This window comes from Oncorhynchus masou, chromosome 23, assembly GCF_036934945.1.
Source record: "Oncorhynchus masou masou isolate Uvic2021 chromosome 23, UVic_Omas_1.1, whole genome shotgun sequence".
In the NCBI taxonomy this organism is placed as follows: Eukaryota; Metazoa; Chordata; class Actinopteri; order Salmoniformes; family Salmonidae; genus Oncorhynchus; species Oncorhynchus masou.
The window spans coordinates 32024991-32048050 of NC_088234.1; positions in this window are offsets into that span (position 1 = coordinate 32024991).

The following is a 23060-nucleotide window of genomic DNA, read 5'->3' on the forward strand; positions in this document are numbered from 1 at the left end:
AATAGACAACAGGTGGAAATTATAGGCAATTTGTCACGCCCTGGTTGAAATATTTTGTGTTTGTCTTCATTTATTTGGTCAGGCCATGGTGTGACATGGGTTTATTGTGGTGTGTTTTGACTTGGGGTTTTGTTAGGTATTGGGTGTGTGGTTTAGTGGGGGTAATCTAGCATAGTCTGTCTGGAGTGGTTCTCAATCAGAGGCAGGTGTTTATCGTTGTCTCTGATTGGGAACCATATTTAGGCAGCCATATTCTTTGAGTATTTCATGGGTGATTGTTCCTGTCTCTGTGTTTGTTGTCACCAGATAGGCTGAATAGGTTTTCACGTTCTGTTTGTTGTTTTTGTATTGTTAGTTATTTCATGTCTAGTTCATTTCATTAAAGAACATGAAAAACCAGCACGCTGCATTTTGGTCCGCTTCTCCTTCGACAGACGAGAACCGTTACAGAATCACCCACCACAATAGGACCAAGCGGCGTGGTAACAGGCAACAGCAACAGCAGGAGCAACAAAGAGAGGAATGGACATGGGAGGACGAATTGGACGGAGAAGGACCCTGGGCTCAACCTGGAAAATATCGCCGCCCCAAAGAAGAAATGGAGGCGGTGAAAGTGGAGAGGCACCGGTATGAGGAGGCAGCACGGCGAGCACAGGTTGGATGGAAGCCCGAGAGTCAGCCCCAAAAATTTCTTGGGAGGGGGGCTCAGTGAGAGTGTGGCAGAGTCAGGAGTCAGACCTGAGCCAAATCTCCCTGTTCATCGTGAGGAGCCAAGGAGGAGACCAGAACCAGAGCCGGTGTTGGAGGTGAGCGAAGCAGAGACTGTGACGAGTTAATGGGGAGATTGGAGGAGAGAGAAATGAGGGAGTTGCTGTGTTGGTGCTTTAAGCATGGAATTCGCCCGACGGAGCGTGTCGGGGATTTGATGGCACCTGGGTCAGCGCTCCATACTCGTCCTGAGGTGCGTGTTAGTCGGCTGGTGAAGATGGTGCCAGCCTCACGCACCAGCCTCCTGTGCACCTCCCTAGCCTTGCACGTCCTGTGCCAGCACTGCTCTCAAGATCTCCATTACGCCTTCACGGTCTAGCCCATCCTGTGCCACCTCCACACACCAGCCCTCCGGTGGCAACTCCCCGCACCAGGCTTCCTGTGCGTGTCCTTGGCCCAGTACCACCAGTGTCAGCACCACGCATCAGGCCTACAGTGCGCCTTGCCTCTCCAGTGCTGCCTGAGCCTTCCTCCTCTCCTGCGCTGCCGGAGTCTCTCGCCTGTTCAGCGCTGCCGGAGCCTTTCTCCTCTCCTGCGCTGCCGGAGTCTCCCGCCTGTTCAGTGCAGCCAGAGCCTTCCTCCTCTACAGCGCTGCCAGAGCCTCCCGCCTGTTCAGCGCAGCCAGAGCCTTCCTCCTCTCCTGCGCTGCTGGAGTCTCCCGCCTGTTTAGCGCTGCCAGTGCCTTCCGCCTCTACAGCGCTGCCGGGGTCTCCTGCCTGTTTAGTGCAGCCAGAGCTGCCAGCCTGCATGGAGCAGCCAGAGCTGCCAGTCTGCATGGAGCAGCCAGAGCTGTCAGTCTGCATGGAGCAGCCATAACTGTCAGTCTGCATGGAGCAGCCAGAGATGTCAGTCTGCATGGAGCAGCCAGAGATGTCAGTCTGCATGGAGCAGCCAGAGCTGTCAGTCTGCATGGAGCAGCCAGAGCTGTCAGTCTGCATGGAGCAGCAAGAGCTGCCAGTCTGCAAGGAGCTGCCAGTCTGCAAGGAGCTGCCAGAACTGGCAGTCTGCATGGAGCAGCCAGAGCTGCCAGTCAGCATGGAGCAGCCAGAGCCGTCCGTCTGCATGGAGCAGCCAGAGCCGCCAGTCAGCATGGAGCAGCCAGAGCCGCCAGTCTGCATGGAACAGCCAGAGCCGCCAGTCAGCATGGAGCAGCCAGAGCCGCCAGTCAGCATGGAGCAGCCAGAGCCGTCAGTCTGCCAGGATCCGCCAGTCAGCCAGACTCTTCCAGATCCGCCAGTCAGCCAGACTCTTCCAGATCCGCGAGTCAGCCAGACTCTTCCACTCTTGTGGTGTGTTTTGTCTTGGGGTTTTGTTAGGTATTGGGTGTGTGGTTTAGTGGGGGTAATCTAGCATAGTCTATGGCTGTCTGGAGTGGTTCTCAATCAGAGGCAGGTGTTTATCGTTGTCTCTGATTGGGAACCATATTTAGGCAGCCATATTCTTTGAGTATTTCGTGGGTGATTGTTCCTGTCTCTGTGTTTGTTGTCACCAGATAGGCTGTATAGGTTTTCACGTTCCGTTTGTTGTTTTTGTATTGTCAGTTATTTCATGTCTAGTTCATTTCATTAAAGAACATAAATAACCACCACGCTGCATTTAGGTCCGCTTCTCCTTCGACAGACGAGAACCGTGACACAATTAGCAAGACACCCCCAATAAAGGAGTGGTTCTGCAGGTGGTGACCACAGACAACTTCTCAGTTCCTATGCTTCCTGGCTGATGTTTTGGTCACTTTTGAATGCTGGCGGTGCTTTCACTCTAGTGGTAGCATAAAACGGAGTCTACAACCCACACAAGTGGCTCAGGTAGTGCAGCTTATCCAGGATGGCACATCAATGCGAGCTGTGGCAAGAAGGTTTGCTGTGTCTGTCAGCGTAGTGTCCAGAGCATGGAGGCGCTACCAGGAGACAGGCCAGTACATCAGGAGACATGGAGGAGGCCGTAGGAGGGCAACAACCCAGCAGCAGGACCGCTACCTCCACCTTTGTGCAAGGAGGAGCAGGAGGAGCACTGCCAGAGCCCTGCAAAATGACCTCCAGCAGGCCACAAATGTGCATGTGTCTGCTCAAACGGTCAGAAACAGACTCCATGATGGTGGTATGAGGGCCCGACGTCCACAGGTGGGGGTTGTGCTTACAGCCCAACACCGTGCAGGACGTTTGACATTTGCCAGAGAACACCAAGATTGGCAAATTCGCCACTGGCACCCTGTGCTCTTCACAGATGAAAGCAGGTTCACACTGAGCACATGTGACAGACGTGACAGAGTCTGGAGACACCGTGGAGAACGTTCTGCTGCCTGCAACATCCTCCAGCATGACCGGTTTGGCGGTGGGTCAGTCATGGGGTGGGGGGGCATTTCTTTGGGCGGCCGCACAGCCCTCCATGTGCTCACCAGAGGTAGCCTGACTGCCATTAGGTACCGAGATGAGATCCTCAGACCCCTTGTGAGACCATATGCTGGTGCGGTTGGCCCTGGGTTCCTCCTAATGCAAGACAATGCTAGACCTCATGTGGCTGGAGTGTGTCAGCAGTTCCTGCAAGAGGAATGCATTGATGCTATGGACTGGCCCACACGTTCCCCAGACCTGAATCCAATTGAGCACATCTGGGACATCATGTTTTGATCCATCCACCAACGTCACGTTTCACCACAGACTGTCCAGGAGTTGGCGGATGCTTTAGTCCAGGTCTGGGAGGAGAGATCCCTCAGGAGACCATCCACCACCTCATCAGGAGCATGCCCCGGTCGTTGTAGGGAGAACTGTCATGTCTTATTATGTCTGTTCCTGTCCTTTCTCTTCACTCTGTCTCTCTCTGCTGGTCTTATTAGGTTACCTTCTCTTTCTCTCCTTCTCCAGCTGTTCCTCATCTCCCCTAACTAGCTCGTTCACCCTTTCCCCACCTGTTCCCTTTTTTCCCTCTGATTAGGTCTCTATTTCTCTCTCTGTTCCTGCTACTTTCGGTGTCAGATTCTCGTTTGTGTTTCTCATGCCAGAAGCAAGCTATCGTCTCGTTTGCTTCCTCCTAGTCCTATCCTGTCGGAGTCTGCCTGGCAGGTGCATCCTGTACTCTACTAACTATCTTTTGTTTGCACCGTGTCCAGTTCATCATATGCTACGTGTGATCAGCTACCACCGTTCCTCTGTGACCCGCACCGACCCAGAGCGACCTGCAGCCTGTCGCCGCTACCCAGCTATTCATCAGAGGGACTTTGTGTTTCATTTGTCACCCTCTCTGCGGGTATTCTATTGTGCCATTGACAACGTCGGAAGAGGATCTATGCCATTCCTGTTTTTTCATTAAAAGAACTCTGTTCCTGTTAAACCGCTCTTCACTCAAGTACATAACAAGAACATACAGGCACGTGGAGGCCACACACACAACTGATCCTCATTTTGACTTGTTTTAAGGACATTACATCAAAGTTGGCTCAGCCTGTAGTGTGGTTTTCCGCTTTAATTTTGAGTGTGACTCCAAATCCAGACCTCCTTAGGTTGACAAATTTGATATCCATTGATAATTTTTGTGTGATTTTGTTGTCAGCACATTCAACTATGTAACGAACAAAGCATTTAATAAGAATATTTTATTCATTCAGATCTAGGATGTGTTATTTTAGTGTTCCCTTTATTTTTTTGAGCAGTGTAGAATAAGTTTGTAACAAAATGAAGAAAGGTCCAGGGGTCTGGATACTTTCTAAATGCACTATAATTTCTTTATACAATCAACAGTTCCAGAACACAATGCCCTTGTGTTAGGGTGCAGATGTAATAGGAGTCTATGAAATGCAGTTTATCACAGAACAGAACATAAACCTTAGAATAGCTCACCTCAAATTATATATCTGAGATGTTGTCAGACAGAACTTAAAACCTTCTGGTTTCTAGGAAATTGGCATTTTACACAAAAAGGGGTGATATCAATGGAACACCTGAAAGGTAACTTAATAATAATAATAATCTGGGGAAAAGGGCAGTTCACAGGGATCGGGGTCATTTTGATATCAGTAGGCACTATCGTCTCCAATAGGGAAATCTGGATCCCAAATAAAGGGGGCGACATTGGCTAGATCCGTCAGGTCATTGAGGTTCACTTCATGGTCATGACCATCTGGTGGGGAGGAGATACTGCTGTTTCACTTAATCTCCTCATCAAAATCGTCAGGCATAAGAACAGACAGAAGGATAGGAATCCGACCAGTACCAGGAGACATTGCAAGACAAGAGTTCCAATGTTCCCCAGGCTAGTTTTCACCCATGCAAACAGATCCCAGCTCCACTCGTTATCTCGCATTGCCACAGTAGCAACAACCTTTCTGATAGTGGCAACTAACTCAGCAACACCAATAGAGGGGTTTGGAATGTAAGTACAGCATTCTTGACCCCCCCCCCCCTCCCTGAGATGCTAGAAGTATATCCAAAGCCAATCTATTCTTCCAGACCATAGTATGCATAGCTACAAGTTCAGCAGTTCATTTTTCAGTAGCAGAGGCATTATCCATTATTTCTACATCATTTGCTAGTTTTCTAATGGAATCGAGTACAACTGTCAAACCATAATTAGGGATTAATGCAGATAATTATTTTTTGCAGGGCCAGCCACAATGGTCCTCTTATACAAGTGGGAGAAAGGGTGACGTGGGGGTTCTTGGGTAGCACTCACAGCAGGAACAACATAGGCAGCATAACATGAGCCTGACCAGTTTATTGGCAGATAATAGTAGGCTTTCCCACCACACACCTACATAGGAAGTACTTACTGAGGAAGTAGGTTTAGCATTACACACTGACATTCTTAAGTTTATAATGTATTCCCAATGACCATGTTAGGGTATAATGTTCCATTTCTCAACAGTAACGGTAAGATTATTGTAGACAGAAAGGTTATACTTTCAATGACTTTCTCCCAACTGGGGACCGGTTCCGTTAGCTATATAACACAAATGTCCATATCCTGGGGGAAAGTAGGCCAGGGTATGGGTTGCTTGGGCAGAGAGGTTGCATTATTAAAATCAAATCATCTCATACTAAACACCTCATCACAGACAGCATTGTGAAGAAGGCGCAGCAGCCTCTTCAACCTCAGGAGGCTAAAGAAATTCGGCTTGTCACCAAAAACACTCACAAACTTCTACAGATCTCGAGAGCATCCTGGCGGGCTGTATCACCGCCGTACGGCAATCAGGCTCTCCAGAGGGTAGTGAGGGCAAACTCACCGGGGGCAAACCACCTGCCCTCCAGGACACCTACACCACCCGATGTTACAGGAAGGCCATAAAGATCATCAAGGACAACACCCACCCGAGCCACTGCCTGTTCACCCCGCTATCATCCAGAAGGTGAGGTCAGTACAGGTGCATCAAAGCTGGGACCGAGAAACTGAAAAACAGCTTCTATCTCAAGGCCATCAGACTGTTAAACAGCAACCACTAACATTGAGTGGCTGCTGCCAACACACTGTCTCAACTCCAGCCACTTCAATAATGGGAATTGATGGGAAATTGATGGCACTTTAAACAATGCTACCTAATATAATGTTTACATACCCTACATTATTCATCTCATATGTATACATATATACTGTACTCTATCATCTACTGCATCCTTATGTAATACATGTATCACTAGCCACTTTAACTATGCCACTTTGTTTACATACTCATCTCATATGTATATACTGTACTTGATACCATCTACTGTATCTTGCCTATGCTGCTCTGCACCATCACTCATTCATATCTTTATGTACATATTCTTTATCCCCTTACACTGTGTATAAGATATTAGTTTTGGAATTGTTAGTTAGATTACTTGTTGGTTATTAATGCATTGTTGGAACTGGAAGCACAAACATATCGCTACACTCGCATTAACATCTGCTAACCATGTGTATGTGACAAATAAAATTTGATTTGATTTGATCCTCCACCCAATCAAGATCTCAGTCTGTAAGGTTACCTCCTTTTGTCCACATCAATATCCATGTGTCTTTTCCCAAGCACTTTACCACTGTGGGGGTGGTGAGGGTGATCTGATGTGGTCCATTTCCACCTGGGTTTTAAAAGGTTCTTTACCTCCATTGTGCCACTTGACTATTACCCAGGCTGGAGATAGTGATGGGGACGGCCACCTGGGGGAGTTTTGGGAAGCAGAGAAGCCTACTTCAGAAAATGTATTTTGTGGCCCTTTAAGGTGCATCTTTGTTAACCCATGAAGAACCTACTAAACTCATAGAAAAATCACACATAAAATAAATCAGAAATGGTATTAACCATTACAAATATTCATAACAGGTGGGCTGCGTGTGTATGCTGGTGTGTGTGTGGTAAAACGTATGGAAAAATCAAAACAAATGACCAGGATATACTTAATTTGGGAGTTCCCTTAACAGCCCGATCTGGGTACCCTTAAACTTTATAGTACTGCAGAGTTTCACTAACTGCTCTTCCAAAGCACCTGCCTCAGGAAGCATTTCAAAGGGAGAGATACAGAATCCTTTTTAAACTCATCAGAATATTGGGTATTGGACATTCCATCAGTCCTGGAAGAGAAAACAAACATTTAATTAGTATTCACTATGCTATATATTAATCAGTCATAAAAATGCAACATTCGGTACTACTAGGGTCTATGCTATTTACCTCCCTTTCTTTTTCAATCGAGCTTACTGCAATTTGGGCAGGAAGCCTTGATAAAACCATGCGTATACATAATCATACTGGAGATAATACTCAGATAATACAGGGTACCATTAAGCGAAACGGGCACCTATTAAAGTAAACAATTCCAGAGCTCCTTTCACTTGCAATATTATAGTCTAGACCAGTTGCATTGATGTATGGCTTGGGTTCTGTACTTTCTGTCCCTTGGGACATCAATAAAATATGAAACCTGTTGTTTAACAAATCTGCTCGGGCCTGCAAAGAATTGGTGCTGGTTTAGTCTTGGATCTACTCATTTTAATTTTGGACAGTGTCACACTTAATGGAAACATCTTTTTTCTTCTTTCTTTTAAAATGACCTTCTTACTTAAATCACCAGTGTTATTCAAACGCTATCGAAATAGTATTTGGAAATCATCATGTCAGGTTGACAAAATCTGTATCCTTTTCAATTATTCATACCTCCGTTCCAAATTGTCCTCAGTCCCTTACAGCCTATTTGAGTTCACAACACCAAGGACACATCTTATCTTTGACCCAAACTCCAGATGTGTCGGGGAATGGAGACCTCAAATGTAATATCAGTCCCAAGCTTGATCCCTCTGTTCCCATAGGAAACGCAAACAATAAAAGGTAGATTAGCTTCAGATTACTAAAATATTGCATTATTAGAGTGCTCTGTTCATAATGAGTCTGGAACTTGAGACAGAATATACTGAGACAGAGTCAGTTTCCCACTCCGTCTCGAGGAGTGGTTCAATTTGCCCACTCATGAGTACAATAAATCGTAGTGTTTAGTGTCGTTAGCAAGTCTCTTCCCAGTAAATGAAATGGTTGGGTGGGTGAAATACATACAGTACCAGTCAAATTCATCTGGAATGCATTTCAATTAATAGGTGTGTTTATTTCCTTCTTAATGCATTTGAGCCTATCAGTTGTGTTTTGACAAGAGAGAGAATAAAGTAGACGGCACGGGTCAAAGTAATTCATTTCATGACCCGTGTTTCATGATGACGTACACATGTCCAAATATGGGCCTCCGGCCAGGCCATCCTGTTCCTGTGGTCACGTATTAGAGGGTGTGTGTTATTTTATATCTATATTGCATCCTTTGAAGTAGTCATGGTGATTGATGTCTAGGGGCCTGGTTGAACTGGGGGGGATGAGTGTTTGAACTTTTGGAACGTGTATGTCCCCCACCCCCAGTTTTATTGCCCTTATGGTTGTTATCTGATGAAGCAGGAATGTCCTGGGGTATTGGCTGTGGCACATTATAAATATCCAGAACAAGGCCCAAAATAAAGGCCCAAATATTAAACATAGAAAATATGTCTCCTAGGCTAATTCTCGGGGTGCTCTGCAGCTCATGTCATGAATCCAATGACAAAAGCCTGGAGGATGTTTTGTGTGAGGCTCCAGAATGTTTTAAAGGATTTTTGTGTACAAGTGAGGGGCATATGTCTTACATATTCCAATCTGAGGAATCTACGGTTAAGATATTCACAGACAGCTTGTCCAAACCTGTCACAACTTCCGCTTCGTCACTGTCCTACTAGCCACTACCGATCCCTTTTCGTGTATCTGTTGGTTTTGTCTGATTGGTTTCACCTGTGTGTTGTTTAGTTTATTAGTGTCTGTATATATAGTAGGTTGTCCCGCCCTTGTTTTGTGCGGGATTGTTTATTTGTCATCCATGTCTGTCGGTGTATCTTGTGTTCTTATTCTCCGGTTCGTCTTTTATCCTGTTTGGATTGTTTCACCCTGTGTGTATTGGGTTGACCGTGTTTCTTGTTCACTGGAGAATAAACTTTCATATCGCTATCTGCTCTCTGCGCCTGATTCCACCCACCTTGATTAGACGTGACAGAATCCCGCACCACCATGGAATCAGCAGGAGCAGCAGCGTCTCCTCTCCCATTGATGGAAGAGAGGGTCCTCCATCATACCAGCGTGATTCACCGGATTGGTTCTGCTATGGACCAAATGATGGAGAGAATGGATCGATGGGAGAGGAGTGGCCTCCCCAACTCATCTCTAGCAACCCCTTCTCCAGCACCTCCTGTTTCTGCGACCACATCTGGCTCCGGGGCTCTTCGGCTGACACTCCCACGGGAGTATGACAGATCGGCGGCTGGGTGCCAGGGTTTCCTCCTTTAACTGGAACTATACCTGGCTACCATGCGTCCTGCTCCCTCTGGAGAGGAGAGCGTGTGCGCCCTCGTCTCCTGCTTTACTGGGCGAGCCCTCGAGTGGGCCAACGCAGTGTGGGATGGTCCGGACTCGGCTAAGGATAATTACCCAGAGCTCACCCGCCGATTCAGAGCTGTTTTTGACCATCCACCCGAGGGTCGGGCGGCAGGTGAACGGCTATTCCACCTGCGTCAGGAGACGAGGAGCATACAGGATTTTGCCTTAGAGTTTAGGACTTTGGCAGCAGGAGCAGGATGGAACAACAGGGCCTTGATTGATCATTTCAGATGTAGTCTCAGGGAGGACGTCCGCAGGGAGCTGGCATGTCGGGACACCACATTCACACTGGATGGACTTATTGACTTATCGATCTGGCTATCCGTCTCGACAACCTGCTGGCTGCTCGCGGGCGTTCGGATCAGGTCCTGTCGTTTCCAATCCCCAGCCCCCCTGTCCCTATCTCTATGGAATTAGGAGGTACGGCATCGAGGGGGACCGGAGTAGGAGTGTCCTCCTGCACCAGTTGTGGTCGACAAGGGCACACGTCCGACCGGTGCTGGAGGAACTCATCTAGGAGTCGGAAGGTCAGTCCTATTATGTTATAATAACTTGGTTGGTACAGTCTAGCACATCAGTGGTGGAGCTCGAATGATTGCTCTCTGTCCCATGGAAACTGTTGCAGTGTTTAGCTGTATAGTCAGCGAACTAGTAGGTTGTTTTGTCTTTTCTACCGATGTAATTAATATTGTAGTGAAACCATATGCTTTATGTACAAAAATGAATGGCGACTTATTGCCATTGGACAAACCAGATACACAAAAGAAAATACCACAGATTTGTATGGTGGATTGTCCAAAACATTTTGCAAATGGTATATGCTGAATGTACCATGTAATAAACTAAAAATCCTATAGATGGCGTGTGCACTCTACTGTCAGAAACCATATGGCAAATGAAAGTACGTTTTGCACCGTTTTTGAAAATGTTTTGAATTGTTTGTCAATTATCCATTACTCAAGAGCCGTATGGATATAGTTTTTTGTAGTTTTTAATGCGATTTTGTCCATAAGGCCTATATTATGTCCAACAGCTCGTAGGTCGCCGGACCCGAGCTTCCTGCCATCCTGGACATATATACTAGGCGGTGTCAGAGAAAGGCCCAAAGAATTGTCAAACTCTAGTCACCCAAGTCATTGACTCTTCCCTCTGCTACCGGCAACTGATATCAGAGCGCCAAGTCTAGGTCCAAAAGGCTCCTCAACAGCTTCTACCCCCAAGGCATAAGACTGCTGAATAATGAATCAAATGGCCACCCGGACTATTTACATCGACCCCCCCCCCCCCCCCCCAGCTCCTCGCTGTTTATTATCTATGGATAGTCACTTGACTCGTACCTACATGTACAAATGACCTCGACTAACCTGTACCGGTACCGGTACCCCTGTATATAGCCTTATTATTGTTATTTTATTTAACTTTTTTTTTTTTACTTTAGTTTATTTAGTAAATATTTTCTTAACCAACAATGCAGTTAACTCTATTTTCTTAAGGGCTTGTAAGTAAGCATTTCACGGTAAGGTCTACATCTGTTGTATTTGGCACATGTGACAAATAAAATTTGATTTGATATCAGGCATGTAATACTCCAAATGGACAACATGTCCACTTGTCACAAAAGTCAGCAAACCATGTCCAAATGGCCCATGTAAGTATTTAAAGTACCAAATCAGGTTGATATGTCCATTCGCCACATATGATCATAGGAAGTCAGGTTCCAAACGTCTAGGTCAGCAAACCATGTCCAAATGGCCCATATAATGTCCAAATGGCACATGTAAGTATTGAAAGTACCAACTCAGGATGTTAGGTTGGTTTGCAACATACAGTGCATTCAGAAAGTATTCAGACCCCTTGACTTTTTCCACATTTTGTTATGTTACAGCCTTTACCCCCTCATCAATTTACACAAAATACCCCATAATGACAAAGCAAAAAAATGTGTTTAGATTTTTTGCAAATTTATTAAAAATAAAAAACATATCACATTTACATAAGTTTTTAGACCCTTTACTAAGTACTTTGTTGAAGCACCTTTGGCAGCGATTTCAGCCTCGAGCCTTCTTGGGTATGAAGGAACAAGCTTGTGACATCTGTATTTGGGGAGTTTCTCACGTTCTTCTCTGCAGATCCTCTCAAGCTCTATCAGGTTCAATGGGGAGCATCGCTGCACAGCTATTATCAGGTCTCTCCACAAATGTTCAATCGGGTTCAAGCCCAGGCCCCAGCTGGGCCACTCAAGGACATTGACGCTTCTCCTTTTTTTAAATTTGTAAAAAAAATAATTTACACCATTTTCTCCCCAGTTTTGTGGTATCCAATTGTTAGTAATTACTATCTTGTCTCATCACTACAACTCCCGCACGGGCTCGGGAGAAACGAAGGTCGAAAGCCATGTCGTCCTCCGAAACACACTGCTAACACTGCTATGCAGTGCCCTAGACCACTACACCACCCGGGAGGCCCCTGACACTTCTCCTTAATTAAGCTACTCATGCTTTGCAGTATGAAACTTTGACACTGGCAATATATCATATGTTAAATGGAAACTGTTTGAAAACAATCTATTACAATGGGCATTTACCACCACAAATTGTACAAGTAGTTAAATGGCATAAACTCACAAGTCCACTACTGGGACATTGTACATTATACGTACACTCTACCTGTGCTGTCCTTGGGCTGTTTTTGACAGTGCCCATTGTCAATATCCTTATTGTGAGCAATGACACATGTACTGTCCAATTAGCAGCGTATTTTATTGGCAAAACACAATTTATTTTTTCATTTTTTCCCACCTTTATTTAACCTTTATTTACCTTTATTTTCACCTTTATTTAACCAGGTAGGCTAGTTGAGAACAAGTTCTCATTTGCAACTGCGACCTGGCCAAGACAAAGCATAGCAATTTGACACATACAACAACACAGAGTTACACATGGAATGAACAACACATAGTCAATAATACCGTAGGAAAAAAGTATATATACAGTGAGTGCAAATGAGGTAAGATAAGGGAGTTAAGGCAAGAAACAGACCATGATGGCGAAGTAATTACAATATAGCAATTAAACACTGGAATGGTAGATGTGCAGAAGATGAATGTGCAAGTAGAGATACTGTGGTACAAAGGAGCAAGATAAACAAATAAATACAGTATGGGGATGAGGTAGATAGATGGGTTGTTTACAGAGGGGCTGTTTACAGATGGGCTATGTACAGGTACAGTTATCAGTGATCTGCTCTGACAGCTGGTGCTTAAAGCTAGTGAGGGAGATATGAGTCTCCAGCTTCAGTGATTTTTGCAGTCATTGGCAGCAGAGAACTGGAAGGAAAGATGACCAAAGTAGGTGTTGGCTTTGGGGACCAAAGATATACCTGCTGGAGAGCGTGCTATGAGTGGGTGCTGCTATGTTGACCAGTGAGCTGAGATAAGGCAGGGCTTTACCTAGCAGAGACTTGTAGATGACCTGTAGCCAGTGGGTTTGGCGACGTGTATGAAGCGACGTGTATGGAACCCTAACCCTAACCCAATCAACGAGAGCATACAGGTCACAGTGGTGGGTAGTGTATGGGGCTTTGGTGACAAAACAGATGGCACTGTGATAGACTGCATACAATTTGTTAAGTAGAGTGTTGGGGCTATTTTATAGATGACATCGCCAAAGTCGAGGATCGGTAGGATGGTCAGTTTTACGAGGGTATGTTTGGTAGCATGAGTGAAGGATGCTTTGTTGCGAAATAGGAAGCCGATTCTAGATTTAATTTTGGATTGGAGATGCTTAAATGTGAGTCTGGAAGGAGAGTTTACAGTCTAACCAGACACCTAGGTATTTGTAGTTGTCCGCGTAAGTCAGAGTCGTCCAGAGTAGTGATGCTGGACAGGCAGGCAGGTGCGGGCAGTGATCGATTGAATAGCATGCATTTAGTTTTACATGCATTTAAGAGCAGTTGGAGGCCACGGAAGGAGAGCTGTATGGCATTGAAGCTCGTCTGGAGGTTAGTTAACACAGTGTCCAAAGAGGGGCCAGAAGTATACAGAATGGTGTCGTCTGCGTAGATGTGGATCAGAGAATCACCAGCAGCAAGGGCGACATCATTGATGTATACAGAGAAGAGTCGGCCCGGGAATTGAACCCTGTGGCAGCCCCATAGAGACTGCCAGAGGTCCGGACAACAGGCCCTCCGATTTGACACACTGAACTCTATCAGAGAAGTAGTTGGTAAACCAGGCGAGGGAATCATTTGAGAAACAAAGGCTGTCGAGCCTGCCAATAAGAATTTGGTGATTGACAGAGTCGAAAGCCTTGGCCAGGTCGATGAATACGGCTGCACAGTAATGTCTCTTATCGATGGCAGTTATGATATCGTTTAGGACTTGAGCTTGGCTGAGGTGCACCCATGACCAGCTCTGAAACCAGATTGCATAGTGGAGAAGGTACGGTGGGATTCGAAATGGTCGGTAATCTGTTTGTTAACTTGGCTTTCGAAGACTTTAGAAAGACAGGGTAGGATAGATATAGGTCTGTAGCAGTTTGGGTCTAGAGTGTCACTCCCTTTGAAGAGGGGGATGACCGCGGCAGCTTTCCAATTTTAGGGATCTCTGACAATATGAAAGAGAGGTTGAACAGGCTAGTAATAGGGGTTGCAACAATTTCGGCAAATCATTTTAGAAAGAGAGGATCCAGATTGTCTAGCCCGGCTGAATTGTAGAGGTCCAGATTTTGCAGCTCTTTCAGAACATCAGCTATCTGTATTTGGGTGAAGGAGAAATGGTGGGGGCTTGGGCAGTTTACTGTGGAGGGTGCCGGGCAGTTGACCGGGGTAGGGGTAGCCAGGTGGAAAGCATGGCCAGCCGTAGAGAAATACTTTATTGAAATTCTCAATTATAGTGGATTTATCGGTGGTAACAGTGTTTCCTAGCCTCAGAGCAGTGGGCAGCTGGGAGGAGGTGCTCTTATTCCCCATGGACTTTACAGTGTCCCAGAACTTTTTGAGTTTGTACTACAGGATGCAAATTTCTGGTTGAAAAAGCTAGCCTTGCTTTCCTAACTGCCTGTGTATATTTGTTCCTAACTTACCTGAAAAGTTGCATATCACGGGGGCTATTCGATGCTAATGCAGAACGCCACAGGATGTTTTTGTGCTGGTCAAGGGCAGACAGGTCTGGAGTGAACCAAGGACTATATCTATTCCTAGTTCAATTTTTTTTGAATGGATCATGCTTATTTAAGATAGCAAGGATGGCACTTTTAAAGAATAACCAGGCATCCTCTACTGACGGGATGAGGTCAATGTTATTCCAGGATACCCTGTCCAGGTCGATTAGAAAGGCCTAAGGTGATTTAGGGAGCGTTTGACAGTGATGAGGGGTAGTCGTTTAATCGCAGACCCATTACGGATGCAGGCAATGAGGCAGTAATCACTGAGATCTTGATTGAAAACAGCAGAGGTGTATTGTTGAGTTAGTTAGGATGATATCTATGAGGGTTCCCATGTTTACGGATTTGGAGTTGTACCTGATTGGTTCATTGATAATTTGTGTGGGATTAAGGGCATCAATCTTAGATTGTAGGATGGCCGGGGTGTTAAGCATGTCCCAGTTTAGGTCACCTAGTAGCACAAGCTCAGAAGATAAATGGGGGGCAATCAATTCACATATGGTGTCGAGGGCACAGCTGGGGGCAGAGGGTGGTCTATAGCAAACGGCAACGGTGAGAGACTTGTTTCTGGAAAGGTGAATTTTTAGAAGTAGAAGCTCGAAATGTTTGGGTACAGACCTGGATAATAAGACAGAACTCTGCAGGCCATCTTTGCAGTAGATTGCAACATCGCCCCCTTTGGCAGTTCAATCTTGGCAGAAAATGCTGGAGATTTCAGGGTTTATGGTGGTTTTCCTATTGGCAATGGACACTGTCCAATTGCAGTATAACATGTTCAGACTGGCAATGTATCATATGCGTAATGGACACTGTCTTTTAGCAATATATTACAATTTACCATCACAAATTGGACATGCAGGTACATTGCTGTGATGCCCAATTGTTGGGCTCATTGAACTCAGGGATGGCCTAGCAGAGCTAGTTGTTTCTCTCCCTCGCTCGTTGGTGTTGATTTCAGCCTGTCAATTTGGTGATGGGAAATCACTGCTTAAATATTTTGGAAATTGACCGTGTCCAGTAGACACATGATTTCATACTGCAATTGTTGGCACTGGCAATATATCGTATGTTCAATGGGCATATACCATCACAACTTGGACATGCAGTTAAAGGGCTTAAACTGCTGAAGTCCACCACTGGGACATGATACAGTACACACACACTATCTGTGCTGTCCTTAGACTGTGTATGATGATTCTGAGCAATGACACATGCACTATCCAATTAGCCACGTCTTTTATTGGAAATGTACAAAATGTTGATTACCTATATATAGTATGAGCCAAAAAGACATTTTGATTCCTCTCCTTCACTCTTAGGTGTTAATTTCAGCTTGCCTGATTCATATTGGTAAATCCCAATGTAAGTATATTGGCAATGGACACTGTCCAATTGCAGTATAACATGTTGTCTGGCTCGTTGAACTCGGGATGGCCTAGCAGTGATCGTGGTTCCTCTCCCTTGCTCATTGGTGTTGATTTCAGCTAGTCAATTTGGTGATCACTGCTTAAATATATTGGAAATGGACAGTGTCCATTAGACATATGATATATTGCAAGTACCAACATTTGCAGTATGAAATTGACTTGATGGCTGTCCAATTGCAATATGGTACAATGGCATTGGCCATATGATATATTGCAAGTTCATACTTCCCTTTTAGGATATGAAGGGGACCGCATACTCTCAAAAAGGAGTAGAGGTGGCCCTGAATGCATGGCAAAAGGAATTTTACAAATCGCAGGCCACAATATGTAAAAAGCATGTTGAAATCACTACTAGTAGTTGGGTTTAATTCCAGGCACACTTGTTTGCACGGTCGCTGTGGTCAGACCGAGCAAGCTATGGTCAAGTGGGGCACCTCGTTGAATTTGGAATGGCCTAGAGACTATAGTGATGCCATTTGTTTGCCGTTCAATGTTGATTTCAGCCTGTCCATTTGGTGATGGCAAATCCCTGCTTATATACAGTGCATTTGGAGGGTATTCAGACCCCTTAACATTTTCCACATTTTTTTTATTCTAAAATTGATTAAATCTTGTTATCCCCTCATCAATCTACACACAATAACCCATAATGACAAAACAAAAGCAGGTTTTAGAAAATGTAGAAATGTTCTTTAAAAAGAAAAATGGAAATATGACATTCACATAAGTATTCAGACCCTTACTCAGAACTTTGTTGAAGCACCTTTGGCAGCGATTACAGCATTGAGTCTTCTTGGGTATGACGCTACAAGCTTGGCACACGTGTATTTGGGGAGTTTCTGCCATTCTTCTTTGCAGATCTTCTCAAAAACTGTCAGGTTGGATGGGGAACGTCGCTGCACAGCTATTTTCAGGTCTCTCCAGTGTCATGACTGTCCTGTGAGGATCAGAATTAGTTCAGATCAGACTGATGGGATTGTGACAGTAACCAGGCCTCTCTCTCCCACAGAGGGGAGAGGGGGAGCTGCTGGATGGTTGACCGTTCACACTCTGTCATAAATTAAGCAGGAGAGAACTCTCTATTTACCCTTTAGTATCAACTAAATGAATGTCCCTTTGTCCACAGAGACTTTTGCCCATCCAAAACTCTAACGTCCAAAAAGTAAATAATGGAACAATATTTCTAACATATCAATGTTTTTCTTTTCATTTTTAATTTCACCTTTATTTAACCATGTAGGCCAATTGACAACAAGTTCTCATTTACAACTGCAATCTGATGTGGGAAATGGTCAGTGGGGAGATGCAGAAAATTAATGTAATATTGGTTTTCATTTTGTGATGTATTAAAAACTAACTTGGAAAGGATACCTCCTTTATTTGTCAAGTTTCCATCCAATACATTGTGTATATATTATGAAAATATATGAAGGTATTTGTGTTAAGATTGGAATGTGATTTTAGTTTTCTAATGAGGTAATAGTTTTTGATATCCTTTGCACATTAAGTAGCCACGAACCCAAGTGGTGAGGTCAGAGAGCTTGACAGCATGACGGAACATCCCTTTTGACCAAGAGGTTTGGAAGAGAAATCAACCTTTAGACCAGTAAACATGAAGCGCAGAGCTACACGTTTGAAATGGTTGAAACTTTCAACCTCAACATGAGGTGAAGAAAATGAACTCACCTACCAGACCAGGACACCGCCAGTCTGCAGCTGCATGTGTAAAGTGATTTGGAACTTTGAATATCTACCCGAGGTGGAGAGTGGAGAAGCTCATCTCAGACAATCAATGAGGAATGAACACCCATGGAGACCAGATAACTAAGAAGGACATTGTGACCTCTTGAGAACAAACAGAGCCTTACATCCACAGGAGACACCACCAAAACCCTTTCCAAGATGGCTTGGTTCCGAAAGAGATGAGATAACGACGAATGAAGGCATTTCACACTTAAATGATTTTTTACTCCAAATGGGAGAATAGTTATAGAATGTATCCACAATAAGTGTCCCTTTTTCTTAGCAACAACCATATAGATGTGATAGTTTATATTTCTTGTGTTTTCAAAAACAAACCAGGTTGTAGTTTAAAAATGCAAACCAATTGGAGGAGACTATTCAAAAATGGCATCTTAAAATAAGTAACCAAATCCCACTGACCCAGATATTGTTTCATCTGTCAACTAACAACACTCATTGCCCTATGCACCTGAGGCTATGGCAGGTAGCCTACATCTAGGTTACAATAGTAGTCAACAGTTAGTATGAGACATTACGTTACAGTGTGGCATGTTAAAGCCTCAGGCATAGTTTTATTACTAGGCGAGGTCCATTATCAGATCTGACCCATATGATTGAGTCATTGAAACCCATGTCACCTTCAAACACACATACACAGCACTTCTTTAGTGGGTTTGAGAAGGGTCAGGGCTTGATGTTTAATGCGAATTCAACGTCAGCTCCTTAGTTGTCCAAAATCTCTTTATTAATTGCTATTGTTAGTATAGTTTTTTTATCTCACAATCTCTTTTCTCCTTGTCAATTCAAGCCTCATGCCAGAGTGGAACTCCCTGGTGCATTCCATCAGTCAAAGTTATGTGTATAGGGCTATTCTTTCTGACACTTTCATGTCCTCCTTTCATGCAGAATGGCTCCAGCCTTAAGCTGTGTCCTAGTTGTAACACATCAATAGGAGTAGCATCAAAGGCTAAAGGTCAAGTTAGAGCCCCCAAAAATGAAGGCAACAGATGAATGAAACATGGAAGATATGCAATCTTGGTTAATGCAGCAAACAAGCTGGTAAGCTTTATTATGTTTTCCTCTCAAAAGATTTCTGCATTTTATTTTTATTTTACCTTTATTTAACTAGGAAAGTCAGTTAAGAAAAAAGTATTATTTTCAATGACTGCCTAGGAACAGTGGGTTAACTGCCTGTTCAGGGGCAGAAGGACAAATTTGTACCTTGTCAGCTCAGGGATTTGAACTTACAACCTTGCGGTAACTAGTCCAACGGTAACTAGTCCAACGCTCTAACCACTAGGCTACTGTTCCCCCACCTTGCTACCCCTGACCTCTATGATTTCTTCATTCACCTACCAGCCATCTGTCATGTAAAAAACTAATTATTCCTCTGCTTAACCACAGCCTCTCCTGTCCTGGCCACCTTGTCATGCCCAGGTCCAAGCTCCAGAGTTTCAGTGACAAGGGCCTTCTCAAAAGGGTTGCTCAGCAGCCCATCTGGAACCCACACTAAATCATCCCCAGCCATCCGTGACTCTTGAGTCCATCATCATCTTTCAGTCCCGCCTAAAAACCCACCTCTTCACCATGGCCTACCCTTACCTCCCCAATCCCACACACACCTCTTCTGTTTCACACACTCACACATACGCACAACACCTGCTCGCTCACTCACTTGCTGTCTCACTCACATACTCACACATCACACCCTTTCCTTGAGCCATTCTTACCGGTTTTATACCTGGTTCTTACATGCATTATATGTCTTGATCTTGTCCACAATCTGATTGTTCTCACATTTTAAGACCGGTGTAGACGATTAAAAGAAGCATTGTGATCAGATCTTCCTGACCACGTCTGGAGTTGACAGTGAAACCATTTAAATCATCATCATCTGCCTTCTAAAATCATTGACAGGTGACACCATTGACTTATGGAATATATAGGTGTCTTAAAATAAATAAAGAAGTGTTTTTTTGAAAGAATATCTGTAAAAGAATTAACATTTACATTTAAGTCATAACGCGGGACCAGTAAATCTGTCCACAATGCGGACACAGTGGACTGATAAGACCATGTGTAGACGCATTCTAAAAATGTGGGCACAATCAGAATGTGGACAAGATCAGGATAAAGGATGCATGTTTGCGCCAAAGTGTTTTGTTGAATGTTTTTCTTCCTTTTGTTTAGTCTGCTGTTGTTTAGTTAGATTATTGATTGTTTGTTAGTTTCTACAATTGTAAAGCTATGTATGTTTCATGTATAATTATTGTTATTATTAAAGTAGAGGAGTTAGTTCAGGCAAGCAACATTTCAACACATTCTTTTCACATATCCGGTGTAGAAGTTTATTTATAAACTGGGTGGTTCCAGCCCTGAATGTTGATTGACTGAAAGCCTTGGTATATCAGACCGTATGACAAAACATTTATTTTTACTGCTCTAATTACATTGGTAACCAGTTTATAATAGCAATAAGTCACCTTGGGGGTTTGTGGTATATGTCCAATATTCCACGACTAAGGGCTGTATCCAGGCACTCCGCATTGCATCATGCTTAAGAACAGCCTTTAGCCGTGGTATATTGCCATATACCACACCTCCTCGGGCCTTTTACTTAAATATACATGCTCACCTCTGCCAATTGGAAACTGTTGCCCACTTGCCTGTCCCATTTCCTTAATATGTTCTATTTCGCAGTGGCAATCAACACCCATGCCCCCACACTACAACCCTCCAACTCTCCTCCTGTTGCTGCCCAAATAGCTGTCTGATACAGCTGCCCCCCAGGAGACCAGCTACACCCTCATCCTCATGCATGTTGAAGCCCCGCTATCCCCCACCACCCAGGAGACCAGTTACAACCCATCCTCAACCAGGTTGAACCCCCAATATCCCCCACCACCCAGGAGACCAGCTCCACCCCCATCCTCAACTAGGCTGAACCCCCGATATCCCTCACCACCCAGGAGACCAGCTCCACCCCCATCCTCAACCAGGCTGAACTTCCGATATCCCCTACCACCCAGGAGACCAGCTACACCCCCATCCTCAACCAGGCACAACCCACAATAATCCCTACCACCCAGGAGACCAGCTTCACCCGGATCCCCAACCAGGTTAAACCCCCACCGCCCAGGAGACCAGCTACACCCAAACCAAAGAAGATGGGGAGAAAGTCCTGTCACCCTCAAAAAACCCTCCAACTTGTTGAGCATGACACCGTCAACCCCATCCTACCCCGACCAAGGAAGAGGAAATATGACTACATGCAAAAAGGTAAATTAGTATCTCACTTATATTGTTTATTCATAAATGTTAATGTCAATAATTTAAATTATGTTTTTAATAAATATACAAAACAATTTGTGATTGATGGTCCCCTACTTTTCAGGAGGCAGGCATACAGTCCACTCTTAGAAAGAAGGGTGCCAAAAGGGTTCTTTAGCTGTCCCCAAAGGAGAACCCTTTTTGGTTCTAGGTAGAAATCTATTGGGTTTTACATGGAACCAAAAGGGTTCTACCTGGAACCAAAAAGGGTTCTCCTATGGTGACAGCCAAATAACCCTTTTTAAGAGTGTAGTATAAGGCTAGGCATAGATGGAAAATGAATAATGCAAAAGATTGTCCCGCTAACTTTATTCATGTTCTGGTGGGTGGTAATTAAATAAATACATGCATTTATTGGTTGAGTGTCCAGTGCATCCTGGGCAACCGATTTTCAAGATTCTTGCCAATAGAACTTCAAAGGAGGTAAATCGGCAGAACATTGAAATTCCTGTGACTGTATTTACAGGCTAATCCTAGTGCAACACCAATTGTAGTTAACTTGCAGTGCATAGACCTTGTAGTTAAAGTGGCAATATATAACCTTCTGGGTGGCCCGACCAAATTCACATAGAAATGTTAGTTACATATCATCATTCTACTTGAAAGCAAATCTAAGAAGCAGTAGATCTGTTCTACAGTTTGCGTTATTTCTATGCTTCCCGTTCTTAAGTTTTGTTACTTTGGTTTTGTACAACAGCTTCAAACAGCTGATATTAGCTACCATGACATTGTGGAGCCATTTCTGCATAGTGCAGCTTTAAAACAAAACAGACATTTCTATTTGTTTCATAATAAAGGGTCAGGAGCAGAACGTGAGGTGGAAGCCATGCTCTGGATGGTATGTTACTTCAACTAATCTAGAATGAATTGAGAATATACTGTACAACCAACACCATATGTATTTAGACAGTGATGCTAAAATGTACAATTTGACTCTAAACTAGAGCATTTTGGATTTGAGATCAAATGTTTCATATGAGGCGATTGTACAAGTCACCTTTTCACAATTTAGAAAGGAAATCACTTTATGTATATAGTCACCCCCAATATGAAGAAGCCATAAGTATTTGGACAAATTCACTTAATGTGTATTAAAGTTATAGTACATGAAACCTTGTATTTAAAATACAAAATTCTGGATTATAGATCCAAATTCTACATTTTAGCTTCACCCTCCAAACACATATGGTTTTGGCTGTACCTTGGTATTGGATGTTACAGTGCCTTGCAAAAGTAGTCAGACCCCTTGGAAACGCCTTTGACAGTGATTACAGCTGTGCGTCTTCTTGGGTAAGTATTTTTAGAGCTTAACACACCAGGATTGTGCAAAATTAGGCCATTATTCTTTTTATAATTCTTCAAGCTCTGTCAATATGTTGGGGATCATGTCTAGACAACAATTTAAAAGTCTTGCAATAGATTTCCAATCAGATTAAAGTCCAAAATTTTACTTGGAAACTCAGGAACATTCACTGTCTTCTTGGTAAGCAACTCCAGTGTAGATTTGTCATTGTGTTGTAGGTTATTATCCTGCTGAAAGGTTGTTTCCTCTCCCAATGTCTGGTGGAAAACAGGCTTTGCATTTAGGCCAAAAAGTATATTCCTTTGCAGTTTTTTTCAGTACTAACTCAAGTGCCTTATTGCATACAAGATGCGTGATTAGATGTTTTTTCTCTTCTGTATAGTTGTATTCTTTTTTTCACTGTAATTAAAGTCACT